The sequence below is a fragment of the Condylura cristata genome, unplaced genomic scaffold, assembly GCF_000260355.1.
Source record: "Condylura cristata isolate star-nosed mole 26May11 unplaced genomic scaffold, ConCri1.0 scaffold00001, whole genome shotgun sequence".
NCBI lineage: Eukaryota > Metazoa > Chordata > Mammalia > Eulipotyphla > Talpidae > Condylura > Condylura cristata.
In genome coordinates this window covers 34891966-34898548 of record NW_004567102.1, presented here as the reverse complement: position 1 = coordinate 34898548, position 6583 = coordinate 34891966, and the positions used below count along the sequence as shown (strand labels likewise).

General features: G+C 42.9%; 1 protein-coding gene across 1 annotated transcript in view; it reads right to left on the bottom strand.

Annotated features, from left to right (window-relative positions):
- The window catches only part of MRAP2 (melanocortin 2 receptor accessory protein 2), a 33837-nt gene extending 27793 nt beyond the window's left edge, over window positions 1–6044 (bottom strand). The window contains exon 1 of the mRNA XM_004673659.2: window positions 5948–6044. The gene's annotated coding sequence lies outside the window, so the exon portion shown is untranslated. The remainder of the gene's footprint in view (window positions 1–5947) is intronic.
- Window positions 6045–6583: the final 539 nt, after the last annotated feature.

The window sequence follows — 6583 nt, the reverse complement described above, 5'->3', positions numbered from 1 at the left end:
TTTAAAAAAAAAAAAAAAAGGAAGACTCCTTAAGGTAGGGTGGGCAGGGTGGTGGGGGTTACTGTTGCAGGTAGAAGGAAGAAAGGGGTTATTCAGAGATGATGCTCTGAGCCTTTGCCCACTCTATTCCACTGCCAGCCAGGTCTGCTACCCTCCTTCGCTCCAGACTCCTGCCTGCCTTTGTGGGTTGGCCTCAGTCACCTCTTTCACCGGGGAGTCCCATTCAACTGCCTCAGTTCCACTGGGGCCTTCTTCCTCCTCTCAATTCCCATCAAATGGATCATTTGAATCTCTCACTTCAAAATTGAGAGACAATAAAGCAGGCTCCCTAAGGATCAAACTTTGGCTCTCACTGAACCCTCAGACTGATTTATACAGTTGCTATTATTAAGTGGCATGGCCCAGTAGTTGTCATTTTAACTGGCTGGGGAATCAGCCACTCTTCCTGTTTTAGTTAGTGGAGTTTTTGAAACAATAAACACTAAAGAGAGTGAGACTAGCCACATCTTAATTTACTTCCAGCGTGATTTGGCAAACCAGCCTGCTTTGTATTTACTGCTCATGGTCTCTCTCCAAGCAGAACACACCGTTCTTTACAGTCCTGAGCTGAATCACTCTTTTGACAAACAAGCAAAAAAGGATTTCAACCTCTGTTCTACAGAAAAGGAAATTTAAACTAAAGAATGTTTTATTTAAGACTTGAAGGCAGAGATACAGGAAGTGACTTTGAAATCATCACTTACCCTCCTAAGTCTGGGATTCTTTTCTGGTTTCCCCACCTACCCACCCCACTGGCATCATGGAGCAGTTCCTGATTATGAGCAAACCAGAGCTTGTGGTGCAAAAGGGAAGCCAAACTCCAGGATGCAGGAGACTTTTCCAACTTGGAGGGTAGGACTTGGCTAGAAGAGAGCCAGAGAGGGGCTTGTACAGTGAGGGCAGTGAGAGGGCAGAAAGTAGGCTCACCTTTCCTTTTGCTAGGATCAAACATCCCTCAAGTCTTGGGCACATCTGGTTTATCCTTCTGGAGTAATACTTTGAAGAGAAGACTTGGAGGATCTTTTTTTTTTTTTTGGCAGTAAATAAGTACAGATAGGTTAGAGTGTAAACTGCAGAACTAAATGAATGTTCAAGATCAGCATATACAAGCTGTAGCAGCTTCGGCCTCTAGTCGCCTCCCAGAAGGAGGGGTTAACTCTCCTCTCCTCTCCTAAGTACAAATTTTAAAGAAGTACTGTAGGGATACTTGTGGGTTTACATGACATAGATCTTCAGCTCTATATCTGAAATTTAGTTTTTGTTCCTCTCCTCCTTTGTTTTTTTTGCACAAAGCAGACATTTTTGAGCAAGTCCTCACAAAGGTTTATAGAAAGACAAAGACAAATGATGTTTACAACCACATCTCCTCACTCCTTTCCTAAATGTTCTTTCTTGGACCTGTAAGTGGCTGCTCCCTCAGCGGTCCCTGCCTTTGCCTTAATTGTTGCTTTTGATGTAACCAAGGACATGCATGAGGAAAACAAATGCACCTCTGAGGAGAATAATTATTAGAACCTTATAAATTATTTTCGCTTGAAGGGCTATGAAATTTACAAATGTTCTCTATTCAGGCAGAAAATTGCATAGATCTTGATAATAGAGACACTATCACAGATTGGATCTATGGATTGAAGAATCACATTTGCACACTGAAATAAGCCAAAAATAATCTGGCCATTCTGTCTGAAAAACTGGTCCCCCAAACAACAAAACCTTGAGTATATCCCATAAACTGAAGGATCTTTTAAGATAAGCCATAATATTGGGTGACAAGATAATCATTCATGTGACAAATTTGTTTTCAACCACAAACAAGACTAATGTACACATTCAAACCCTGGTAAGTTTGTGGAATATTATTCTTCAAGTAGCTATTGTGTTTTTAATTGATGAGCCAGTCTTCCTAAGCCTAACTCCTGTGCATTCTGTCTAGGTAGATGTTTTCTTTCCCTTTCTAAATGTTCCTTCCTTCAAGTTCTCCTCCATTTGGTGTTCATGTACCATCAAGCAAACAGACCGCAATTCTTTGCTATTTCAATCCAAGCATCAACAGCTCCCACTCTGAGCAACCTGAGACAAAACTTATGCAACCAGTCAATTTTGTCTTTCATGGTCCTGAAAATGCATTGAGTAGATTCATCCTCACTGTCCTCAGGTGAATACTTGGGCAGATCCCAAGACTTCTTTTACTTCAGCAACCACTTAAAATATCAGAAGAATGAAAATGTCCAGCCTGGAAGTAAAGGAAACACCAACCTGGTTATAGCATTGAATCTTCCAGCCTATCAGGCAGGGCCTGCTGTGAGCATGCTGATCTCCTACAGTTCTGGAAGAGGGTTGACTTCTTTTCTCTTTCCCCTCCTTATGCCCAAACTTTGGCCATTTCTCACCCTTCTCGGAGCAAAGCAGGAGGCCAGGACTGGATTAGCTATCTTCATACCCTGTTGATGGATGCTTTATGGATATTCATTTTCCTTCAGCTGACTGCTCATGCCTACATTAGCCTCTGGAGTTCTAGAAACTATAGTTGTTGGGCTGCCCTTGCCCTTGAGCTGAATGGTCCCATGCCAGCCCTCCCTCCCTCAAGGCCCCACCTTGCTCCCAGGAAATCCTTTGCCCAAAAAACTCAGGGAAGGCAGATGCTTTTGCTGCCTAAGCCACCCCATGGGTGCCAAATGCAGGAAACATGTACAGCTCAACCAGTAGTTCCATTTAAACCTCCCACTAGCTCGGGATGCAGAAAGTAACAATAGATCTCTCCAAAGAAGTTTCTTTAGCAAACTTCCCACTCTCAGTCCTCCTATTTGTTAAGTGACCAATGGGATTCATGAGTTATGGAAACATTCTCAAATATCTACATTAAATTTTCTACTTGCTAGTCCAGCACTTTCCTTTGGAATTTCGCATAATCTGAACATGCACCTCAGTCCAAACTTTAATTTAGTACCTTGTTTTATTTATATACACACATATGTACATAAATGTTTAGGAGGTACCTTCTAATTATTTTTAAAGTTCATGGTACTCTTATGTAGCTAATAAAATTGAACATGGCATGGCAGGCGCATTTAGAGAGATAAAATTCAACTCCTCCCATATCCAGTGTGAAATCCAACCCTCAACCCTCACAAAATATTAGCCCAGCATTGACTTGATCTGATGTTGAAAACAAACCCACATCTTCGTCCTCAGATAACTGAGCCCGGGCCTCATATCTGGCCAAGCTCTCCACCCCCAGCCCTGACCCCCTTCACCAGGTTAAACATTTCCATTCCTCATTGGCCTGACATCACCCAGGTCCCCTTCCTTTGGATACTCTGAACTTGGTTCATGTCCTCTATAAGGGAATTACTGAGACGGAACACTAAGTAGACCTCTGTTTCCTCTGAACCAAATGCCACAGGAAGAGTAGAATGTAGTAGTTAAGGGCCCAGGTTCTTATCCTTCTCCACTACTTACTGGCTATGTAATCTTAGTTAAATTATTTAATCCGTCTATGCCTCTGCCTCTTAATCTCTTAAACGGGCATGGTGATAATTATATTCCCTATTCATGGGGTTATTTATAGGGCCTGAATTAAAATTACAAAACACTGCCTGGCGGATAATAAATTCCATACAGATGTCTATTTTCAGAAAGTTCTGTCCTTATTAGTGAAAATTAAGAATTTGCAATTAAGAATTGCTCCTTCAGGCTATGGCTCATTCAGGGCTTGATGGACTACTGAACCCCCAAATCCATTTTTTCACATGTGTTGCTATTCCCGGGGACATTCCATCTGTTACTGACTCTTTGAACTTACAGAACTAGATCTCCAACCTTACTGTGAACTCAACATTATATTATTATTTCTTGTCTAGATTTAAAATGGGTCTCATACAGTAGCCTCTCAGATTTGTAGCTGTCACAACTTTGATAAATTTGCCTCTTCTATACCTCTATACATTTCTACTGATGAGGGATACCAGTAGGCACAGGGACAAAGCCTTGTTTCTCCACATCTTCCCACCTTTTCCTTAGGGACAGCAGGAGTCCTTGCTAAAAGCCTCTGCAAAGACCAGACACACATTTGAGATTCTCCATGCAAGATAGGTTTCCCCAATATGTTCAGAGAAACCTCCCCAAGATGGCTAGAATAAGCCCACTGAGGTGGCATGAGGATTATTTCAAGGTCAACCAAAGCCTATGGATAACAAGAGAAACCATTATCATACCCTCAACTACTTAGAAAAATACAGATCAAAGGGGGGGCCAGATTTAATGTGATCTCTAGAAATAACCATTTAATTTAAAATGTCTACCAACATGGCAGGGAAAACACCTAGTTACAGAGGATCTGATTTTTGTCATTCAAGTCCCCCTCATCTCTCCTTGAAGGCCCAGGCCCCTATCCCATTCCTTAGCTTGGAATATAAACTCTTGTTTTATCCCACTTACTCCAGAATTTACAGCTGTATCTTTTCTCCACAAGTGTATAATTAAATTTACTCTTCCCTCTTTCTAATCTGTCTGCACCCAGACTAGTTTAAAAAGAAACTCAGAGTGATAGAGGAAAACTTCCTTTCCAACCTTACATTCATGATGAGGAAGAGCCAGTACTGAATTATTAGCAGGTCCAGAGCACTGGAAATCTCTTGTTGCAAAACGTGAATAATAAGTCATCTATAGCTGTCAGCACTAAAGGAGATTGTGAGACTGAGGACATCTAGCCGAGTTACTGCCACACTTGAAGGATGACAAGGTCAACAATAAAGGATTTGGAGATGAATACTGACTGGCAAAATACCTATAGGAGCATGTGGGAGTCTAGAGAAATGGGAAGGAAGAAGTTACCTCTTCAAAAAATGGGCTGATGTTAATTTGCAAGGTAAAATACTATGAGCAGAATGATGGTAGCCTGGAAGGATGAACAGTGGCACAGAAATAGGTATGTATACATAGCCAGGGCAATGCAGGACACACACAAATTTGCACAACCATAATTTGTACATAAAATGCACTGTAATAGTTTCTCTTCCCTATTGACTTTAACATTTTAAAAATACTGCTGCAATTCACTAACTGCTATCACCACCCTCTGAATCACAGCCCACGTTTGAAAAACAGCGCTGGCTGTTGACTAAGCATATTGTGGTGATCATTTTGCAATATATGTAAATCACACCATCATGTTACATACCTTGAACTTATACAATGATATCTGTCAATTATTTCTCGATAAAACTTTTTTTAAGTCTCTAAAATGAAAGGGGTGGTGAGTAGACATGATGTGTTTCAGTCTATATACTCCAGCAGGTTCCTAGAAACTAAGAAGTTATCAATAGCTTGGCATAAGTTCTTTCCTTTCCTAAGTAGTCTTGAACTGCATCCTTAAAGAATTTGTTCTGGAAGGTTGGCAGAGTTCAATATTTCCCTCTGGAAAATCTCTTGGTCTTATTCTTACCACTGGGGCCTCTCAGAGGTGACTGGGAAGCTTATCCTGCTATGGGATGTTTGGACCAGGACCCTGAAAAGCACAGCCCAGCTTCAAGCCCTTCTCAAAGGAGATAGGCTGTCTTCCCATTTTGAAAAGACAGATTGGAAGCCGCTCTGACAACTGTCACCTGTTAACTTTGCCTCATCTTCCATAAACACTGGGTGACCTTCCCAATTGGGACAAAACTCCCTGTTGTAGGCACCCCAACCCACCCAACGTGGTCTCTCTCCTTCTAGACGTTATTCCTGCAGGCCCAGGCATTCTTGGTGAAGTCCCCTATGTTATGTACCTAGACTAGGGCACTAACCTCATAATCCTATTTTCCAAGTCCCTTTCTACTCCCCACTATTAACTGGGGGACTACGTTTGGAAAATTGACTAATATCTCAACCTAATTTTCATCATGGGTAAACTGAAAATACTATTACTTACCTTTGGGATTCTCATGAGAATTAATTTGTATGGGAGAGTCCCCTTTTCCTCTTTGCAGAGCACGAACAATTTTCCCCAATCTTCCATTGCTTTCAAAACACTACCAAGTGTTTCACTGCCACCAGATTCAATCCCCTATGTTATCCACACTGCCGTGGACACCGTAAAGATCAAAATAACTTTATAACGAGGCCACAGCATTGAAAAGGATAGAAAAGGGGAGAAAAACAGCAGCCGCTATTTTTCCTCCTAATGACCTGCGGGCTGGCTCCCCAGTGCTAACAAGATGAATGAACTGTCAAGCCTGAGTTCGTTCGAAGGACCCCGGGCAGCGGACTGCAGGTTCCCCAGGACCGCGGGACCCCGCGCCGGGCCAGGCCCGCTCGGCTGCTGGGCACAGGACGGCAGGGAGGCCAGAGGAGGAAAGTTTTAGGACCGGGGGTGCTGGGGTGAGGCGGAAGCCCACCCAGGACCAGGGCGCACGACTTCCAAGCTCTTCAGACGCCCGCCTGGGGGGTACGCACAGCACGGGCGGCGAGAAGGGTCTTAAACTTGGAGACCCTGCACCGGTCCACTCTTCCGCGCGAACACCTCAAGCCCTGGTCCTCCCTTCCCACAAAGCCCCAAACTAAAAGC